This window comes from Octopus sinensis, linkage group LG6 (genome assembly GCF_006345805.1).
Source record: "Octopus sinensis linkage group LG6, ASM634580v1, whole genome shotgun sequence".
In the NCBI taxonomy this organism is placed as follows: Eukaryota; Metazoa; Mollusca; class Cephalopoda; order Octopoda; family Octopodidae; genus Octopus; species Octopus sinensis.
In genome coordinates this window covers 8,817,792-8,841,608 of record NC_043002.1, presented here as the reverse complement: position 1 = coordinate 8,841,608, position 23,817 = coordinate 8,817,792, and the positions used below count along the sequence as shown (strand labels likewise).

The 23,817-nt window shown below is 37.1% G+C and overlaps 1 protein-coding gene across 1 annotated transcript in view; it reads left to right on the top strand.

The window, feature by feature from the left end:
- Positions 1 to 23,817, top strand: part of LOC115212856 — a 59,786-nt gene that overhangs the window by 585 nt on the left and 35,384 nt on the right. The window lies entirely within an intron of this gene.

Genomic DNA, 23,817 nt, shown 5'->3' with positions numbered 1-23,817 from the left:
ACCTATTTCTTTATTACCCACAAGGGGCTAAACACAGAGGGGACAAACAAGGACAGACATAGGTATTAAGTCGATTACATCGACCCCAGTGCGTAACTGGTACTTAATTTATCGACCCCGAAAGGATGACAGACGAAATACTGCTAAGCATTTCTACCAGTTCGCCGCCTTCCACTGAACTATTATATATCTTAAGCTAAGATATTTTAACGTCCTTCCTGTGGAATTCTGAGGTTTAAACTTGCTGGCAATTCACTTCGCCTTTAACACTCTGCAGCGATGTGGAGCATACCCGTAATATACTGGTGTAACTGACGAAATATTTTTTCCTTGTAAAATTTTAGAGTGCAAGAGAAAGAAAGAATACAATGAAAGGGTGAAGAATAAAACACGCCCCCCCCCCCACCAAATATTGTTATTAATGTTGTTGTTGTTGTTATGGTTGTTTTTCTTAACAGGTTTTGCGATTTTGTAGTGTGATATTTTATAGTATAGAGTAGTGCAGTGTATTATATATTTCGAGTAACGTTGGTGGTGGGGTATAGTATAAGGCATCGAACTAGAACAATCTTTAGAATGTCGAAGATTTGCATAAATCGTTCCAGTTCCATGCGCAGTGGGTTCACACCACACTAAAGCCAACTTTACTTTTCATTCTTTTTGGGTCCGCTAAATATACTCACAATTAACTAATGAAACTCATTCTGCTCTCTCACTTAGTCTCTGTCTTACCCAGCCTGCCTGTCTGTCTATCTGCCTGTCTGTCTGTCTCTCTTCACTGGCTGTACCTGCAATTCAAAGGTCCAGCTTTGTCACATTGTCAAACTCATTCTAGCTGAGAATCACGTTAAGGGCACACACTCTAAACCAGTGCTTTTCAAACTTTTTGCTGGAGCGGAACCCCAAGGAAACATTCCACTGGCTCGAGGAACTCCTGTGCAATAATTTAATAGTCTTATGCACACATATCTGCACAGGAGAATTAAAAATTACTGCCGATTTTAGCAGTTTTGTAACTTCTTGCGGAACCCCTGGACTGTACTGGCGGAATCCTGAGGTTCCGCAGAACCCTGGTTGAAAACCACTGCTCTAAACAATTGAACACTCATTGGCGAAACCAACAGAGGAACTATCACCAACGCAGTATTGTCTAGTCTTGAACACTGTAGTGCGGGTGTATATATGGTTTCTGATTGAGACACAAGGCCGGCAATTTTAAAGCGAGTGGTTGGTTAATACATATTTCTTTACTACTCACAAGGGGCTAAACACAGAGGGGACAAACAAGGACAGACAAACGGATTAAGTCGATTATATCGACCCTAGTGCGTAACTGGTACTTATTTAATCGATCCCGAAAGGATGAAAGGCAAAGTCGACCTCGGCGGAATTTGAACTCAGAACGTAACGGCAGACGAAATACCGCTACGCATTTCGCCTGGTATGCTAACGTTTCTTGCAGCTCACCGCCTTATGAAATACCTATTTCTTTACTACCCACAAGGGGCTAAACACAGAGAGGACAAACAAGGACAGACAAACGGATTGAGTCGATTGTATCGACCTCAATGCGTAACTGGTACTTATTTAATCCACCCCGAAAAGATGAAAGGCAAAGTCGACCTCGGCGGAATTTGAACTCAGAACGTAACGGCAGAGGAAATACGGCTACGCATTTCGCCCAGCGTGCTAACGATTCTGCCAGCTCGTGGTTAGTTAATACAATCGACCTCAATACTTGACTGATGCAACGACGAAAGGCAAAGTTGGCCACGGTGGGATTTGAACGCTGGTGTATATATATGTGTCAATTTTTATGGAGAAGACTCGTCATGTTGAAAGTATTGCTATGTTCATGTCTTAGCACGCCGGTCAAAATGCTTAGTGACATTTCGTCCGTCTTTACTCCCTAGAGTTTGCTGGCCTTGTACTAAAATTTGAAACCAATATGTTCATACCTCAAAATATTTCTTTATACAAAGCTGTTTTGAATTTAGGAGTGGCTGTGTGGTAAGTAGCTTGCTAACCAACCACATGGTTCCACGTTCAGTCCCATTGCGTGGCATCTTGGGCAAGTGTCTTCTGCTATAGCCCCGGGCTGACCAATGCCTTGTGAGTGGATTTGGTAGACGGAAACTAAAAGACGCCTGTAGTATATATGTATATATATATGTATGTGTGTTTGTGTGTGTGTGTTTGTCCCCCTACCATTGCTTGACAACCGATGCTGGTGTGTTTACGTCCCCGTAACTTAGCGGTTTGGCAGAAGAGACCGATAGAATAAGTACTGGGTTTACAAAGAATAAGTCCCGGGTCGAGTTGCTCGACTAAAGGCGGTGCTCCAGCATGGCCGCAGTCAAAATGACTGAAACAAGTAAAAGAGTAAAAGAGTAAAGGTATTACGTAAGTTATGCGTCCTGAAAAAGTTGCCGTAAATCCCGTGGCGCGAAATCAATTTTTCGATTAGTTTTCATCTTAATGATAATAATAATCCGTTTCCCTAAAGCGAATCAATTTTTTAATTGGTTTTCACGTTACAATGATAATGCCTTCTGACAAATAGTTCCGAGAAAAAAAATACAAACAAATAAAAACAAGCAATACTAGCGCTTTAATGCATGAAAATAATTTCTTATTATGCATAATACAATATGAATACAAAATAACATTTGAAGTGAAATACCTTGAAGTATTATATAATAATCGTAATATTATATATTTCTTTACTACCCACAAGGGGCTAAACACAGAGGGGACAAACAAGGACAGACAGACGGATTAAGTCGATTACATCGACCCCAGTGCGTAACTGGTACTTAATTTATCGACCTCGAAAGGATGAAAGTCAAAGTCGACCTCGGCGGAATTTGAACTCAGAACGTAACGGCATACGAAATACCTATTTCTTTACTACCCACAAGGGGCTAAACACAGAGACGACAAACAAGGACAGACAAATGGAATTAAGTCGATTACATCGACCGCAGTGCGTAACTGGTACTTAATTTATCGAGCCCGAAAGGATGAAAGTCAAAGTCGACCTCGGCTGAATTTGAACTCAGAACGTAACGGCAGACGAAATACCTATTTCTTTACAACCCACAAGGGGCTAAACACAGAGGGGACAAACAAGGACAGACAAATGGAATTAAGTCGATTACAACGACCCCAGTGCGTAACTGGTACTTATTTAATCGACCCCGAAAGGATGAAAGGCAAAGCCGACCTCGGCGGAATTTGAACTCAGAACGTAGTGGCAGACGAAATACCTATTTCTTTATTACCCACAAGGGGCTAAACACAGAGAGGACAAACAAGGACATACAGACGGATTAAGTCGATTACATCGATCCCAGTGCGTTACTGGTACTTAATTTATCGACCCTGGAAGGATGAAAGGCAAAGTCGACCTCGGCGAAATTTGAACTCAGAACGTAGCGACAGACGGAATACGGCTACGCATTTCGCCCGGCGTGCTAACGATTCTGCCAGCTCGCCGCCTTCTATAGTACGCTATGTCGCCGTCGTCATCTATTGTATGCCTGCAGCGCATTAATGACATTACAATGAAAGTCTTCCCGATTAAGAGCATGTTCTCCAACTGCCTTGACACTTTTGACTAACAAGCTTCTGATATTGTCCATCTGTTGCGCTCTTTGCCTGCCACTTGATCCACTACTCTCTACTCTTACTTCCATGATAATGCTTCCCAGACCTCTACTTCTTCGAAAATGGCCTTAATAGAGGAACTTTGGTTTTCTTACAATGTTCAGGAGTTACTCTCTTTCACCTACTTGCCATAACACCCATTCGTTTGTCCGAAGGTCCTTGTAAGAGAATCGAAGCATTCTCCTGTACACCCACATTTCAAACGCATTGATTATATTCTCTTCAATTTTGTTCAGTGTCCATGCTTCGCAACCATAAATGCCTATTAGTCAATTGAGCGCTCGCACTAGCCTAGTTTTTAACTTGAGGCATCTTGCTGCTCCAGATGTTGAGCTTTTCTATGGAGGTTCTTGCTATGGCTAGCCGTGCTCTACTTTCTTCCTTACATGTGGCTTCATCAAGAATTTAAGATCCAGGATACTTGTATCATTCAACCTATTTGAGCCCCTCACATGGACTTTCAGAATATCTGTCCCCTATAAATTGGTATTTCTCCGTTTTTGTCGGTGATTTTACCTCTATTTTTTTATCACGTATTACTAAAACGAAGGCAAGCTTTTCAAAACATATCTTTTAAATGTTTGTATCCCCTCCCATCCCCGCCCCACACACTCATCGTGCCTTTGGAACAACAACAGCAACTAAACTGATATTTTTTGTTTTCATAATTTTTCCATCATTTTATCATATTCCACATTACGAAATATTTGTAACTCGCATTAAAATAAAATCTTGCCCCCCCCCTCCCCTCTTCCCTCTTTTATTGTACTTTTCACAATGAAGAAAAAGTTAAACGCCACAAGTTGATGTGTGAAAATCGAATTTAGAATTTTGAAAGGAATATCTATAAAAGTGATAATTTCAGTTGTTTTATTTAAACTTCGGATCTTTTCGGTTTGAACGACAGTTTTTTCTAGCGGTGTCATATGAAATTGTCACCCATAATTATGACTCTAGTATCGATCTATTGCATTTCAATCTATTATAGGGTTAGGGGTGGGGGGAAGGGTATCTTTTTTTTCTTCATAAATGTAAATAAACCCAATCTGTTTCTTAAACGAGGGACATATTCATACGACACAGAATGTTTTTTTTACCTCAATAGACGTCATTGATTGATTGAAATTGCAGAAATTGAAGAAAAACAACAACAAATATCTTACAAACTATAGAATTTTCTCAATAAAGCCAGAAGAAAAGGATGTTTTATAAACACATTCTACCAGTATACGAAGTTTAAAAGTGTTTAGTTACGTGGAAATTATTTAAAAAAACTGCCGGTCAAACCGAAAAGATCCTAAACTTTCTCTGCTAACTCGTACATAAATTTTTGATTCCAGATTCAGCGGACCTAATTCTGCATCTCAGTACTCACAGTTTTGAACTGCTAAACATTATTGTTGCACTTTCTTGATGCATGTACACTTTCAGTGCCCATAACCCCAATAATTCAGCATTTTACCAGTTAAAATTTATAAATGACAGTACATAAGTTTTTGATTCCAGAACGTATTTTATAAGTGTGCCCCAATACAATTAACTCATACTTTGAATGCTTAAAATTCTTAACAAATGAAACCAAACTTCCACACCACATTCAGTTGGGACACCCTGTATCACTTATACTTATTTTACAAATCATAATATTTATTGCTTATTTACAGTTCATACAACATTTTCATGAAACTAATTGAGTCATCGAATTTAGAAATATTTTACACGTTTCATTGTTTATGTTTGATTACTTTGAATATTGAATTTTTGAGTGTCCAATTTCTAATTTTTGCAGACAATATCACATTCATACTTTACTTGATACGTGAGTAGAACTCATGTCTGGAAAGCTCGTGATTGTTGAAAAAATCGATAATAGGGCCCCTCCAATAGAGCATTCTATCTACTACATAATACTAATATTTTATTTAAGCAACCCACATACCACCTGCAGCTTTTAGCGAAGAGATCAATATTTGATTATAACGATCAGCTGACTTAATTCTGCATTTACTACTCAGTTTTGAACTGCTGAACATTATTATTGCACTTCCTTGATTTGAATCTTAAACCTTAAAGACTTCATTCATACATTTCTATACATACGTACTTTTTTGAATGCCAATTACTCTGATAATTCTGCATTTTTACAGTTACACTTTTTCCATGACAGTAGATAAATTTTATATTCCACAACATATCTGTAGTGACTTCATGCAGGCATAGCGTGGATTCGATCCTCGATTGCCAAATTTCACTTTACACTTCAACAATGCTTTTCTCACGGTAAAACAATAGTTTTTCTGTGAATGACAGCAGTTATAAGTTTCCCAGATGCTTTCGCTAAGCAGAATAATGTCTTTGCCACTTGACCGTTCTAACCTCTTCTAGGCCAGCAGGGGCTGGAATGGAGATAACAGACCTCCAAAGAAATAATTTGTTCTCAACAATATGTCTATCCTTCTGGCTGCTTTTCGATAGTTATAAAAACAAGAACACCGTAAGATAAAGGCAGTTACTGAGAGCGACCATCAGTGAGTGTGAACGTTATTATTGCACTTTCTTCATTTCATTCTTAAACATTAAACACTTCATTCATATATTTATATACATATATACTACATTTATATATTACCTTTAATAAATTAGTCTTCATAAAGTTCTTTGAAATGCCACGACGGGTCAGAGTACTTTCTCGCCAACCTCCAACAATCTCTCCCTCCTCCAGCTGACTTTTTTTGTACTTTTTCATGACAGAAAATACATCTTTTGTGGCGGTTATAACGAAATTGCTTTCTTATATCAGAGGAATAAGGCGTTTCAATAGGACATCTGTAACCTCTGGAATTACCGGGTACACCAGCTAGTATATATATATATATATATATATATATATATATATATATATATTCACGAATGATTGCTTTCTGATTTTCTTTTCGTTTTCTTTCTCTAGCTTGTAACAACTAAGTTGTATATTTGAAACACACACGGAGAAATATTATGTGTGTATATATATGTACGTGGATACCTATATATGCATTTGTATATATTTATGTTTTGTCTGTATTTGTTTGTATATGTATGTAGCCATGTACCAACGCTTCTACGTTTAGTGTATATATGTTTATATAGGTTTTTTGGTATGTGTATGTATTACTAGATGTATATGTATTTTTATGATGCTACTTCTTTGCGAATGTTTTTATTTTAAACGGACATATCTTTTTAATTTATATAAATTTATTATTTTTTTACCATTAATTAATTTACTCTGGGTATACAGGTCTTTTTCCTTTCTACTAAAGCTATTTTTTTTTATTTAAAGCTTTCTTCGATTTTTATAAGAATATGATTTTAAATCGTAATTGTAATTTCTTATAACCAGTAATTGAAAAGACCGTTTGCTGAAAGGACCAATGAAACAAAACCATTTTCAAATGTGTATCTATCAAAGTAATTGTATAACGGTTATCCTTATTTTGTTCCATTCTAAACCAAAACTGTCCGACGAACGGGAACGTGAAACTCTGAGTAACAGTTTTTGTGATGTTTTTGCAGTTTTATTAATAAAGAATATATATATATACTAGCAGTATCGCCCGGCGTTGCTCGGGTTTGTAAGGGAAATAACTATATAAGCATTTTTAGAGAGTTATAGCCAAAAAAAGCCAAAAAATGCATTAAAAATGGAAAAAAATGATGGTAAATTTTTTTTTAAATCGTTGACTCATCGTAGACATTTTTAGATAGTTACTTCCCTTATATAATAGCGAAAAAATGCATTAAAATGGAAAAAAATGATGGTAAATTTTTTTTTAATCGTAGACTCATCGTAGACGCGCGCTAATACCCAGAAGGGCTCGATATGAATCACGACTATAAGATACCCGGTTTTGGTTAAACTGCACCGCAAAATGTGGGAGTAGTTAGGAATCTAAATCGTAGGAGACAGACTCTCACACAACTTCAGTTTTATATATAAAGATATGAGAGAGAGAGACAGAGAGACAGAGAGAGAGAGAGAGAGAGAGATGTAAAGATTAGATCCAAGGATCAATGTGTAGGAAGTTGATGATGAACTTTGTCAATACCACACTAACTGAATTCCGGAAGAATCAAGAATCGTGCACTGATAGGCAGAGCAGACATGTTTAGCCAAGGATGACTAAGGGCATTGTGTCGTTAAGAGAAAGGGTTCTTTGACCGAGTTGACTTCGAGATCACTAACGAGAGAGAGAGAGGCTACAAAGGTCACGTAATTGAGTCAGCGTAACTAGGCCAGGAAAAAATTCACTCAACAGGAAACATGTAATAAGGTCAATAACACAAAGAGAAATGCGGATGATGGGTTTTATCCTTCATTAAATCTCATCACAGGGGGATAAACAGATAAACTGCGTGCATTCTCAGTGCAACTTTCCACCTCTTAATGTCGGTCACGAGACTCGGTGTTTTTGTTTCAGGGCTATGGTGACCTACTCACACCTAGTTCCACTTGCCTGGCAGACGCTTGGATACAGCCTCCGTTGTTATGTCAACAAGTGTACTGCAGTGGTGGTGACAGGGTTTTTTGCAACCCTTGTCTGAGCTTAACTCTTGGACCTTCAATTTGAAGCCTTCATTAAAGGTTGTTCTGTGACAACTTGGCTTAAGAATTCTTTCAGTTCGGTAAACACAATTTTGGCCGAATAATGGTTTACAAATGCCCAATAATCAGAGGTCGCTTCCCGGTCTCCCTAAAATCGCTTCACGGTTCCCTAGGGGACCGGGGACCCCAGTTTGAGAACCTAAGGGTTAACAGGTTCGATTGAGAACAGACAACGATAGGGTTCTCTCGCAGATGCAATGAGATTACATTGATCCCAGTAATTATTTTATCGATATCGGAAGGATGTATGCAAAGATCGATCCAGGAGAGATTTTCTTACCATTTATCAGTAACAATATCTAAGGCAGCAGCTTTAGCACGGGATTTCATACGCTTAGCTTTTTCTCTGCTTGTTTCTAGTACGTCTAATTCTGTAATTTGTTGTATTCGGAATTCACTTAGATATTCTTTTGCCTGTTTTATTATTGAGTATGATGCTTTCTGATTTTCATGATTTAAGACAAATTTTAACGTCCAGTCCTCAGAGTTTTTCAGGTAGGTGTCTAGGTCAGTTGTGGCAATCTTCCTTGTAAATGTCCACGGCCACCCTCTTTTCTTGGCAGGTAAAGTCCTTTTATATCTGCCTTGGGATGATGCATTCTATGCATTGTCAACAATTTTCGTATTTTTCTGTCAAGTTTACATATTTCAGTAACTGACCAGTTAATGATATTGAAACTGTAAGTCACGACTGTTATGGCTAAAGTATTGATCGCTTCGATCCTGTTTCTTCTTCTTCTTCTTCTTCTTCTTCTTCTTCTTCTTCTTCTTCTTCTTCTTCTTCTTCTTCTTCTTCTTCTTCTTCTTCTTCTTCTTCTTCTTCTTCTTCTTCTTCTTCTTCTTCTTCTTCTTCTTCTTCTTCTTCTTCTTCTTCTTCTTCTTCTTCTTCTCCTCCTCCTCCTCCTCCTCCCTTCAAGTCTTTTCCAAAATTGCAGCTGCTTGACACGAAATGTTCAGCAAGTTCTGTCGAACCACTGTTATTGTGCCTGATGTCAAATCTGTGCCCATTAAATCTTTTGCAACCAACATAAATCAAGTTGTGTTTTGTGCATTCTGCCGCGTACACCAAATGGGAATCTTTACATGTTCCACCTTCTGTATAAATCATAGCATTTCTGTTATGATTGCTGATGGAATTCACTTGACTCATGTTGTTGCACAACGAACAGGGCTTACCTTCCTTGCGGCTGTTTTTCAAGGTACAGCGTGCAGATATTCCAATGCTTGTTTCCTTGGAGTCAGAAATAGAGGTCAATAGACCCCTTATATTTTTATTCCGTCTAAAGGCTACAATAGGCGACTGAGGAGATATCTGTTTGAAACGAGGATACATTCTCGCAACATGCTGGTAAATTTCATGAAATACTGGTGCCAGTTAATCACTAAAGGATTTCTGTCACATATTGCATTATGTTTGCTAAAATTATGTGTGAAGGTTTGACTTATTTTGCTAATCTTAGCTATCTCATTTGCTATTTCCTTTAATCGTGATTCACCATAACCGCGTTTGACACAATGGTGTACAAAAACATTTGCATGTTTCCAGTAATCCCCTTATGTAAGTACAAATCCGTTTTGTCCTCAAAAATTGGCATTTCGGATTTGAGCGAATTATATGATGTGGATGATCGGAGCAGCGGTGGAGATAAATGTGGGATGACGTGGGCTTGCAAAATAATTCTGTCACTATTCTGCCTCCAGAAAACTTAACTTTTGTGTCCAAAAATTCAATGCTAGTTTTTGAAAAACTAGACGTAAATTTTATGTTGGACTTAAAGCCATAGTTTTGTAGCATAACAGTCACAGAAATGCATGAAGTCAATTAAACTGTCCTGCTTAATAATAATAATAATAATAATAATAATAATAATAATAATAATAATAGCCATGTGTTGAGAGGGATTCTTTGGGGTTTGAATAGTTCACCTCTGGAAACATGGGTGGTTCGTTCAACATCCTTAAACAACCCCTATTGAGGGACCTTTTGTGTGGGATGGGCTACTCAACCTGAAGAAAATTCTAACTGGGCCCCACCTTCAAGGTCATGTGCTGTTTATCTTGATATGAGATCACCATGTCGCACACATATGGTTGTGATGCATGTGCCTGGTGTACTCTTATCAGACGGGTAATCATGATGGGTATATTGGGCTTCGTATATTTTACCCCGGTGTCACTTTGATGGCATGAACTGCTCTCTCACTCAATAATAATAATAATGTTGATTATATCAATTATAATATTATTTACGGCTGTTTAGTCCCAGGTCTATCCTATTCAAGCAGACTTGATTATCAAAGGTTTTGTAACCGTAACATATCTATATAATGATGCATGATGTAATGGCACTGTTCTTCGGTTGGATTTTATGTGGAAATATTTCGGCTGCTATTTCTAATAGTGATGAGAGTTGGGGACAAAAAATTAGGATCTTTTCGGTTTGAACGGCAATTTTTAAAAATAATTTCCACGTAACTAAACACTTTTAAACTTCGTATACTGGTAGAATGTGTTTATAAAACATCTTTTTCTCTTGGCTTTATTGAGAAAATTCTATAGTTTGTAAGATATTTGTTGTTGTTTTTTTCTTCAATTTCTGCAATTTCAACCAATCAATGACGTCTATTGAGGTGAAAACATTTTGTGCCGTATGAATATGTCCCTCGTTTAAGAAACAGATTGGGTTAATTTACATTTGTGAAGAAAAAAAGATACCCTTCCCCCCACCCCTAACCCTAAAACAGATTGAAATGCAATAGATCGATACTAGGGTCATAATTATGGGTGACAATTTCATATGACACCGCTAGAAAAAACTGCCGTTCAAACCGAAAAGATCCCACACTCGACTATCAAAGGTTTTGTAACCGTAGCATATCTATATAATGATGCATGATGTAATGGCACTGTTCTTCGGTTGGATTTTATGTGGAGATAGTTCGGCTGCTATTTCTAATAGTGATGAGAGTTGGGGACAGAAGATTATATTTTGGCAATTATGATTCTGTCAATAAATTTGATGAAAAAGTATATTGAATTCATTCCTAAAAGTCGTTGTATCTACAGTTTACTTGTACTTGTGGCGACATTCACCCTTGGCGGGTTGAGTTGGCTTCTTCTACCACCCTCAAGGCATCTCGAACATTCGCCATTGAGAATTCATGGAAGAAGTTTCGTGGGAATATGTGGATTTCACAAGCGGTCCCCAACAATCCTGCATGTAGAGACATCCTGTTTGCCGCAGATTGTCCGCAGACGCAGAGACAGAACGACCGAGGAGACGTCGGTTGCCGAAACAGACACTCCGAGGTTGTGGCCCTAATACCACTCGCTGTCAGACCAATCCGCCTTGGGTGGCCCTACCAGGAACCGAAGCTCCCGACGGCAAAGCTCTGACACTACCCGTTGCCAGCGTCCCGACCACGGTGAGGAGGGAATGGATTTAAACTTCTTTTCCTTTCACGCACACCAAATAGGATTCACTACCGATTGAATTTGAGTACGACATTGTTAAAACGCGTCGACTGTCAGTGTTATGAGCAATTATGATGTGACAATATCATGGATGGCCGTGTCATAACTGTTACACCTGTTTATGGCATGCGATAAAAACATAAAATATCGTCTCATTGACACGAACGAATATTCATATTCCTCAACGATTTTATATCCATACTAATTCTTTTCTAGATATTTATGCTATGATCAAACTTCAGAAATAAAGTCAATGTCGTCTGTTCTTTTGAAAATTATTCAACGATCTGTTTTAACATTTATTAATTCTATTTCTCTTTATCGTATTTCAGTGTCGCGTCTAGTCTAGCGTTTTCAAAGGAAAATAGTGTACACGAAATAGAATATATCTTATAATTTTAATTTCAGAGTGATACACACAATCAGAAGAGGTAGCAACTAGCAGAGCTTATAAGTTATCATATAACTAGCCGATGAGTTGGTGGTTTGTATTCTATTCTAATGCTACACTGTTTCCACTGCCAAGGCATTATTTGTCCCTTGACAACCCATTTCAGTTATCTATAAATAGATATTATGTGTATGCAGAGCTCACCTCTGCAATGAGTGTTTTTTGTTGTAATCACACAAGCGCACTTTCTCGAAGATATATAATCAACAGAATTTTCAGGAATTAAAATTTTCAAAACTCCATCAGTTGTATAAAATATTAGATGATAAAAAACTGGATCTTTTCGCTTTGACCGGCAGTTTTTTAAAAATAATTTCCATGTAACTAAACACTTTTAAACTTCGTATACTGGTAGAATGTGTTTATAAAACATCTTTTTCTTTTGGCTTTCTTGAGAAAATTCTATAGTTTGTAAGATATTTTCTTTAATTTCTGCAATTTCAACCAATCAATGACGTCTATTGAGGTGAAAACATTCTCTCCGTAAACATTTTCTGGCGGTGATATAGGAAATTGTCCCTTGTTTAAGAAACAGATTGGGTTTATTTACATTTCTGAAGAAAAAAAGATACCCCTCCCCCCACCCCTAACCCTAAAACAGATTGAAATGCAATAGATCGATACTAGGGTCATAATTATGGGTGACAATTTCATATGACACCGCTAGAAAAAACTGCCGGTCAAAGCGAAAAGATCCTAAAAACTTCCCATTTCATATCTTTCGCTGCCAAATATTTCTTTGATACGCTGCACAAGTAATCGCTGACAATGTACTAACTTTCAATGAATTGTAAAAATGTCTCAAATATAGATCGTATCTTCTCAGGTTGATTAATAACCATCATATAAAAACATCCACAAAATTAACGTTAAGATTAAGTATCTGGAGAGGAGCCATGATAATTTCATGAATGGAATTTATGAGCTGATGGCATTCACCACCAAAATTATGTAATTTCTGAAATGTGTGTTTGAAATGTCCTCATATTTGGTAAAACTTTTCGTATTCCTTTTTGATGACGAATATTTTTGGTTCAAAGTTCAAACATCTGTTGATTGTTGGCCTTTTTAAGTGGCGTAAGTTCTCCAAGTAAAAATGCTGTTCATCGTATATTTGATTGTTCTATAAATAAAGAATTTCCCGGTTTATCCAGGAAACTTTCAGTCTTCTCCATTAACACTTCTTCATAGCAATGATCAACATCATGCGGCAGTATTCCTACTAAATCGCGAGGGATGTGTTCATAAACTAAACATAATTGTATTCAGAAAATTAAATACATTCGTCTGAAACAAGGACTGCTGGCAATAAAGGATCAGATTTAGAGCTACATTATTATCTCCATGATGAAAATCAATATGAAAATTTATGACCCCAATATTTCCCAAAGCGAAAAAGGCAAAGTTGACATCGACGGGATTAGAGCGCAGAGAGTCGGAACAAATACCGTGATGTATTCTGTTCAAGTCTAACAACTTTGCCAATTCACCACCAGAACGAACACCGTACAGCTAGTCCGACGCTCAAATAGCTCTGCCAATCCTTTTTGAAGTAGCGTAAGTAAGGATCTTTTAGGTTTGAACGGCATTTTTTTCTAGCGGTGTCATATGAAATTGTCACCCATAATTATGACCCTAGTATCGATCTATTGCATTTCAATCTGTTTTAGGGTTAGGGTTAGGGTTAGGGGTGGGGGAAGGGTATCTTTTTTTCCTCAGAAATGTAAATAAACCCAATCTGTTTCTTAAATGAGGGACATATTCATACGGCACAGAATGTTTTCACCTCAATAGACGTCATTGATTGGTTGAAATTGCAGAAATTGAAGAAAAAAAACAACAAATATCTTACAAACTATAGAATTTTCTCAATAAAGCCAAGAGAAAAAGATGTTTTATAAACACATTCTACCAGTATACGAAGTTTGAAAGTGTTTAGTTACGTGGAAATTATTTTTAAAAAACTGCCGTTCAAACCGAAAAGATCCGAAGCTGCTGTCTGCCAGTAGATAGGGAAAGAGTAAGGAATGCACCGTGTTGACTAGAAAGGAAGAAAAGATAAAGGTGGCATCGTCTTGAGGTCGAAAGCTTCCCTTCGTATGTCTTGTGAAATACGAAGGGAAGTGTTGCTCCTTGGTCATAGCTGACACAAAAGAGGAAGAGATAGAAAATGCTTTCTCTGTTATATGGATTATGGTCAGTAATGTAGATCAAACCCTAAACAACAGACTGAACTTTTCTTGACTAGCACAGGTCCTTGGGGGTTAAGTGTTTCAACCATCAATTATCTGATGTGGAGATGCAAACAAAGGATTTCCCGCTTGTTTTGATAAGCAAAAAGCGGGTGGATCTGGTTTCAAATCTCAGGCAGGGCCAAGCTAGGTCCCTACAAATATCTTAAGTAAACAATGAAATTAAAAATATTAATTCACAAAAAAAAAAGAGAAAAATCGCTAGTGACTTTTTTGTGAATTCTCCGTAAACATACATTCCTTTTAGCAGCAACCTAGGAAAGATGAGTGGCAAAGATGACCTTGAATGGATTGCAAATAATTCTGCAATGAATTTTGTATGATGTCCTCCCAATTCTATCAGACCCACTGCTCTCTGTCAAATTATATCAAACTGATAATAACATTATAAATATATTATACTTCTTCCCACGAAAACCTCATTGCTTTCCAACAAATAGAAATTTAGATGCGCATAGATACAAACGAACAGTTCTTTCATTCCTACACCCATTTGGGGTCAGTTCCATTTTCTCTTTTGTTGCAGAGAATCGTTGATATAAATTATATAAACAGGGTGGGAAATTAATTCATTCTCTTCATGTATAAAACACGAGTAAATAGTTCAGTAATTCATCGTGTGTCACTTGATGGTAGTGACATCCATGCGAGTGGTTGGTTGGTCCTCTCATTTTTATTTTTTTATCACACATGCATATATATACAACACATTAGTCATACGATATAGTGTATATTTAAACACATAATGAATCCGCTTATAGGGATTCTACACGCTAGAAAGAATAGCTAGGTTTTATAACCACAAAAATTGGAGATAAAATTTTTGTGGTTATAGAACCTAGCTGTTCTTTCTTGCGTGTAGAATCCCTAAATGTCGATTCATTATGTGTTTAAATATACACTATATCGTATGACTAATATATAGTCTTTTTGACTAAATTTTTTTACACGTTAGACCACTGGAAATGTAAATTTTAATTAAATTTTTAAAATTTTAATTAAATTCCATTTCCCTTTGATATGATTATATACAACACATTATATATATCTATATATGTATGTATTTGTACATATATACACACATATGTGTGTATATATGTGCGTGAGTGTATAAATATAAACAAAACGGACATTTTCTTTTTCTTATAAGCGTCGAAATATGTATTGTACAATGCAAATAAGATATTTTTTTGAACGCAGAATTGCCGTTAGAGCAGCAGCAATACGGGTTAAACTACCCTTACAAAGCGGAAAAATTTGTCAACAAACAGCCATGGGAATCGAACCGACATTCCTTGAGACTCCGGCAGAGTACTGTACCATTAAACTAAATTACCACCGATAAATTTACATGCAAGTCGTTTCATTCGCAATTCCCCACTCAAAATTCATTGGCAGGAGTTCCAGGACATACCAGTTATATCAACAGGTTCATCGATTGTTCGGCGAGGATCCTCCAAGATCAGTTCATGAATTTTTGTGATGTTTTCATTCGTTCGGAAGATCGACTTGTATGTATGTATGTATGTATGTATGTATGTATGTATGTATGTATGTATGTATATACGTGCGTATGTATGTGAAACGAGCTTAGTGTGAAGTAAATATCTCTTGTGCACTTTTGGGGTGCACAAAGCAATCACTCACTAGCCGTTGCTTTAATAATCCAGAATCTCTACTAGTCAGAAACAACAAGACGCAGACGTAAAATATATATATACTACTTTATTCTCTTTCTTGGTAAACAATAACAATAAGTGTGTTATCTGATGTCCTTGGTTCTGGGCGCGCAAGGCTGAAAGTTAATAGATTGTAATATTTACAATATTCAGCCCAAAAACAGAAACGGATTCAAGATGGCGTCGAACAATGGAGACGATGTTGGTCTGCAACAATTTGGTTAAAGCCCTTTTGGTAAAGGACTGCTAGAATCAGTTCGAACGGAGAGAATATATGCGTGACCGTCGCCGTCAATCGCTGGGTCCCAAGTCCTCGATGACTGCTGCTAGTGGTCAAACGTTCTACGACCCCCTTGCCTCGCTAACTGCTACGTAGGCAATAGGGTCGTGCTACCGGTGGTTCGCGCATGCGCGAGAGGGGCCTTCCTTTCTGTGCCTTGGTAAAGGCACCAACACGCGCGAAATACAAATGGGCGGTGCGCGAGCGCGCGCCGTTGTCGGATCACTACATATGCAAGCAAATGCTCACAAATACGAATGCAACTTGTTTTGATAACCGTATTTACTCATTTCCTCCATATTCTGCTAAAAACCAAGCTTCATTTTTCACTCTATCTCTCACCACTCATGATAACTGTAAAAATTTCAGCTTCCGACAAGCTGGGGGCATCCTTTTATGAAAAAATATTTCGCAAATTTTTACAATACTACTCACACTCCACGCGCAAACTCGAGACCGATTTAGGCATATTATTGTGTTTTTGTTGTTTTCTGCCCTTCAAAACCATGGGAGAAGCCTTTTCGGTAAAAAAACAATAAAGAAAATATCGTAATATTTTTATTGGGCGACTAAATTAATCGATTAAGAGATATAGCTGTTATTTCTAGCACATGTAGAAGACAGAAGACGAGGTAAATAATTTGAGCTCGAATGCTGCGATTTCATTGGTTAAAATTCTTAAAATTAAACTCCGTTTAAGTTACGAATAACAATTTTGTTTTCAATTTTGTTTACAATAATGTTTTCTTTTGACACATTCTACCAGTATACGAAGTTTCAAATTGTTTAGTTAACTAGGAAAATCTGGCCTTCAAAATGAAAAGATCCAAAATTTCTTCTTCTTCTTCTTCTTCTTCTTCTTCTTCTTCTTCTTCTTCTTCTTCTTCTTCTTCTTCTTCTTCTTCTTTCTTCTTCTTCTTCTCTCCCTCCATCCCACTCTCTCTCTCTCTCTCTTACAATATCTGTCACTCATTTGGCTCGTTTTTTCTCTTTTTTTTCTTTGCTCTTATTTAATTTACAGTGGAAGCCGTTTTTGAACGTAAATGCCATGCTTACAGTCTACCCACACCTATCTTATCCACACACGCACACAACACTCATACATAGACACAACCTATCTCTTCCTCCTTCCTTCTGACGCAATGAAACCTTTCTCTTTCTTCAGTTGTGATTCCTCAACTGATAAGCACACAAATACAGCAAACATATTGAGGAAATAAAACTTAAGACAGATGTAACTTATGTCATAAAACAATGATGATCATAAAGTTGACGGCGACCGATGATGAGTATGATACTCTTTACTCTTCACTCTTTTACTTGTTTCAGTCATCTAATTGCGGCCATGCTGGAGCACCGCCTTTAGTCGAGCAAATCGACCCCAGGACTTATTCTTTGGAAGCCTAGTGCTTATTTTATCGGTCTCTTTTGCCGAGCCGCTAAGTTACGGGGACGTAAACACACCAGCATCGGTTGTCAAGTGATGTTGGGGGGACAAACACAGACACACAAACACACACACACACACACACACACATATACATATATACGACGGGCTTCTTTCAGTTTCCATCTACCAAATCCACTCACAAGGCCTTGGTCGGTCCGAGGCTATAGTAGAAGACACTTGCCCAAGGTGCCACGCAGTGGGACTGAACCCGGAACCACGTGGTTGGTAAGCAAGCTACTTACCGCACAGCCACTCCTGATAATGACGATTTAGTTATTTTTACGAGCCAAAATAACTCTGACATTTAAGAAAAAGAAAACTGAGAAGTTGTGAAGTTCATACATTTCCCAAGGGCGATATTGCCATAGCCCAACTAAAAATGATTCAACCGAGAATCGAAACATATTTTTCAAAAGTTTACTTGTGCTTTACCAGCAATTACAGAACCGTTACAATATATAACATTCATAATCCATCGACTCTCGAACTATATTGCCGTTGCAGCATTTCGAAACAACCCTATATTCACACATGCATTCTTTCACCATATATGTGTGTGTGTATGTGTGCGCGCGTGTGTCTTTTCGTATATAACTTTGGTGGTGGAATTCGTCTAATATCACTGAATAATTGGAAATACCCCGGAGAAAAGATACACGCAACACATGACTTAGTTTAGAGATAAGAATGATAGATAAGTAACATCTTTAGCCACTATTGTATGGAAACTTAAAGAGAGGCACATGGACAAATCCCAAATAAACCGGAGCACCATTGCTAAGTCCAGCAAATATAAGGGATGATGCAGCGGACGCAACCTCTATTTTGCAGAGAATTTCAAGATCATAACTTCAACATCAAAAATTTTGAACATCAGGGAAGAATCCTTCTACTGTTTTATGCTCAAAAAAAAAAGTTTAAATGAGAAATTTCAAGCATGACCTCTCGTTCGCATTATCACCAATCCAGCCAGAGTAAATTTAAGATTTAATGCTAATATTGATTATATACACATTATGCATAATATATACTCCAGGGAACTCATACTGGAATTCTAAGCTGCACAGATGTGGGATCTTTTCGGTTTGAACGGCAGTTTTTTCTAGCGGTGTCATATGAAATTGTCACCCATAATTATGACCCTAATATCGATCTATTGCATTTCAATCTGTTTTAGGGTTAGGGTTAGTTAGGGTTAGGGGGGGAGGGTATCTTTTTTCTTCACAAGTGTAAATAAACCCAATCTGTTTCTTAAATGAGGGACATATTCATACGACACAGAACGTATTTGACCTCAATGGACGTCATTGATTGGTTGAAATTGCAGAAATTGAAGAAAAAACAACAACAAATATCTTACAAACAATAGAATTTTCTCAATAAAGCTAAGAGAAAAAGATGTTTTATAGACACATTCTACCAGTATACGAAGTTTAAAAGTGTTTAGTTACGTGGAAATTATTTGAAAAAACTGCCGGTCAAACCGAAAAGATCCAGAGTATCAATTAAATAGAGAAAACAATATTTAATAGTTTCTTTCACATAAGCTAAATGTTTTACACAGGGCGTATACGTATTCCGACTCATCGAAATGCAATTAGAATTAATTTTTTAAAATTTGACGACCATAAGTGACAATCCAGCTAGGATTCATGATTATTCATAAAGTAATATTTGTGTACATCTTTATATATAAAAGTAAGGTTGTGTGTCTGTCTCCTACGATTTAGATTCCTAACTACTCCCACATTTTGCGGTGCAGTTTAACCAAAACCGGGTATCTTATAGTCGTGATTCATATCGAGCCCTTCTGGGTATTAGCGCGCGTCTACGATGAGTCTAAGATTTAAAAAAAAATTTACCATCAATTTTTCCCATTTTTAATGCATTTTTGGCATATATAAGGGAAGTAACTCTCTAAAAATTCATTATTAAATCTCAGAACGTAAAAAGCTACAGTAACCCCCCCCCTTTGTGGTTAGCCATATTGAGATGGCTATTATACTTTACATCACTAAAAATGCTTATATAGTTATTTCCCTTACAAACCCGAGTAACGCCGGGCGATACTGCTAGTTAAGTATATGCAGAGAAGAAGAAAAATTACTAAGAGAACTGAAGAGAACTTATCAAAGAAGCGTTGAAATACGTTAAATTGTAGAATGCAAAAATCTGAGCTGAAGAGTTAACAAGACGACTCTCTGCTCTAACGACAAATGAAGATTTATTCCTCTGTGTCAAGCCTACTCTCTCTCTACAATAGAACGGCTAAACAGAATAAATAAATAAAAACAGTTCCGCTGACATCTATTAGAAAAGCGATCTCACAAATTATCCTCCACCGTGAATAATAATACAGTCTAATGACTTATAAGGCAATCGAAATGTCAGTGCTTTGAACTAAAAGTACTGAATAAAGTTAAGGAAAATGAACAGTAGAAGCAAAAAAAAAAAAAAAAAATTAAGAAATAAAAAAAAAACATAGTAAAATTGATAAAACGTCTCTCCGTTAGCCTCAAATTAATGCGAATTTTGTTTTAGTGTGTGTCAGGAGGATATAAACAAGAAAAAAATGCCAGCTAGGGTCGAGGATGGAAATTGTTTATTTTGTCATCAACTTATGGTTGTTTTGTTTGATTTGACACTCGCGACAAGTGCATGATGTATACAACCCAAATTTACGCAGACACAAGAGGAACTTGGCTGGCAAAGCAAGTAGATGCGTGGCCGGCGGCAGAATCACAGACAAATTCCTTATGAGAGGAACAAAAGACATTCTCCAAATACTTACAACGGAACAAACACTGCTATAATCTTTATATATAAAAGTGAGGTTGTGTGCTGTCTGTCTCCTACGATTTAGATTCCTAACTACTCCCACATTTTTCGGTGCAGTTTAACCAAAACCGGGTAACTTATAGTCGTGATTCATATCGAGCCCTTCTGGGTATTAGCGCGCGTCTACGATGAGTATACGATTTTAAAAAACAATTTACCATCAATTTTTCCCATTTTTAATGCATTTTGGCATATATAAGGGAAGTAACTCTCTAAAAATTTATTATTAAATCTCAGAACGTAAAAAGCTACAGTAACCCCCCCTTTGTGGTTAGCCATATTGAGATGGCTATTATACTTTACATCTCTAAAAATGCTTATATAGTTATTTCCCTTACAAACCCGAGCAACGCCGGGCGATACTGCTAGTATCTTATATTTGAGAGAGAATTAATGTTTTGAAGTTGGTCTATTCTACACTTCTACAGACAGTAAATACATGCGCACGCACGCACACATACACACACAGAATACATATACATGGTGGTTGGAAGTCTTGAAACACGATGAATCGTTCTGGGGATTAGTCTGTAGGCCGCAATATCAGTACACTTCTATATGTGTATACACATGCATATGTATGTACGTGTGTGTGTTTGTGTGTGTGTGTGTGTGTGTTTCTATACGTATATTCCATATGTGTATTAATCTTCGTGCAACATCTATTAGGTAACTAACAAGATTATGAAACAGCCGTATTCTAATTAAATAAACATCTACTCGCACACCTCACCTTTATCTGATCAATTTATATACACTCTCATGTATTATTATTGTATTTATATTTGTGTAACATTGTCTGTTTTTCCGTCCTTGTTTTTGTATACATTCGATAGTTTCTTCCAAGGAATCTACTGCTCTTAGCTTCGTTTTTCCTTGGGGCTGGCCAGATTGGAGCAATCTCAAGATTAATCAGCCGAAATTACAAGGATGATCTGGTTCTTGACTGAAGATAGAGAGCTTTGAATGACCCGTCCTTGTTTTTTCGTATCGTCTATCTGGATGTTTTGTTGTCCCTTTTTGTATCACCTAGTTGCCCGGATGTTTTGTGTTCTTGTCCTATTTTGCATTATATATATATATATATAATTTTAATCCAAACGGGAAAACAAAAAAACAACAACAGTGGAACAATTACAGTATTATTATTAATAGGCGCTCAGGAAATATGGAAGCAGGAAGGTATGACGTTTCGAGCGGAGCTCTTCGTCGGAAACATAAAGAAGGAAGAGAGAGGAAAGAAAGATCCCAAAGCGGGCAACAGGAGATGGAGAAAAAAACGACTGGTGTTTACGAAGTACACATGGTGAAAGGCGGAAGTTTACGATAACAAGAGCAAAGTAGGTTTTTAAAGCCAAAAGAGTGGAGACAGGGTTGGTAACGCAACAGATGTGTGTGTATGTGTGAGTGTGTGCGTGTGCGTGTGTGTATGTGTGTGTGAGGCGAGATAAAAAAACAAAAAATATATGTATGTGTTAGTGTGTGCGTCTGTGTGTAGGCGTGTGAGGTAGGGCGAGACAGTAGTAGGCATAGCAGACAGTGGTCAGTAGTAAGAAAATGAAGGAAGGAGGAAGGGAGGGAGGGGAAGGGGTGGGGTGTATGTAGCGTGCCAGCGTGTGTTGAGTAGTAGTGTGTGTGTGTGTCCAGTGTCGTGGTAGTATTAATGGCGAGTAGATTGAATGTGTGTAAGAGTAATGTATATATTTAAGCAATGTGTGTGTGTGAGTGGGTGTGTGTATGTGTGCGCGTGTGTGTAACCAAAAAAAGGGGGGGTTAAGGAAAAAGGACTCCAGCTGAGGGGAAGATGGAAGAGTGGTCCCGCGGAGACGGGTGTGGGAGAACCCAACGACAGACGACGGTCCCAGGAACGAGCGGGAGGTCTCGTCGGGTCCAAGAGCGAGGTGCATATATATGTGTGTGTGTGTGTGTGTGTGTATGTATGTATGTATGTATGTATGTATGTTGTATGTATGTATGTATGTATGTATGTATGTATGTATATGATGATTATAAACCCAAGGGAGAAGATGGAGATAAGATTAATGAAAGTTTATTAATACATTGCCAAGACCTACAGTTGTTTCAGTTCATCGCTTATAAAATCCATCAAATTTAATTTGATTTATTCAATTTGGTTAATAACCATAAGACAGAACAACATCAGGGAGGAATCTACAAAGAAAATTATATATATCATACTGAAAACATAATGAAAGCATTAAATGATCAAACAGAAAAAATACAGCGTGCCATTAAAATTTATACATAACTAGCAGTATCGTCCGGCGTTGCTCGGGTTTGTAAGGGAAATAACTATATAAGCATTTTTAGAGAATTATAACCAAAAAATAGCAAAAAAAAATGCATTAAAAATGGAAAAAAAATATGGTAAATTTTTCTTTAAATTGTTGACTCATCGTAGACATTTTTAGAGAGTTACTTCCCTTATATAATAGCGAAAAAGTGCATTAAAATGGAAAAAATGATGGTAAATTATTTTTTAAATCGTAGACTCATCGTAGACGCGCGCTAATACCCAGAAGGGCTCGATATGAATCACGACTATAAGATACCTGGTTATGGTTAAACTGCACCGCAAAATGTGGGAGTAGTTAGGAATCTAAAATCGTAGGGGACAGACAGCACACAACCTCTCTTTTATATATATATAATATAAAAATATATACAGTTATAAAAATAGTTATTGTCATAAATTGATATAAATAACAATAATGTTGAAGGGTCGTTTTTTATGTTGCTTTAGGCCGCTTCATCAGAATAGATTTGTGCAATTTTTAGCAAAAAAACTTCGTTGACATATTTTTCCCTTTTTGAATTACTTACATATTTTTTCGACCGTTTCACATGATTTTATTTATTAAAACTTCTCAAAACTTCAGAAGTTCTTACAACTTTGGTTGTGGTAATGCTTTGCTTTCGTTTGTTTCATAAAAATTCCTCCTCCTGATGATGATTTTGCTTTCATTTTGCGATAGACAACTATCTTGCAGAAAACGCCAGCTTCCAAATCCTGTCTTCTGATTAGGGAAAATTGATCAAACTTTAAACCTCAGTAACA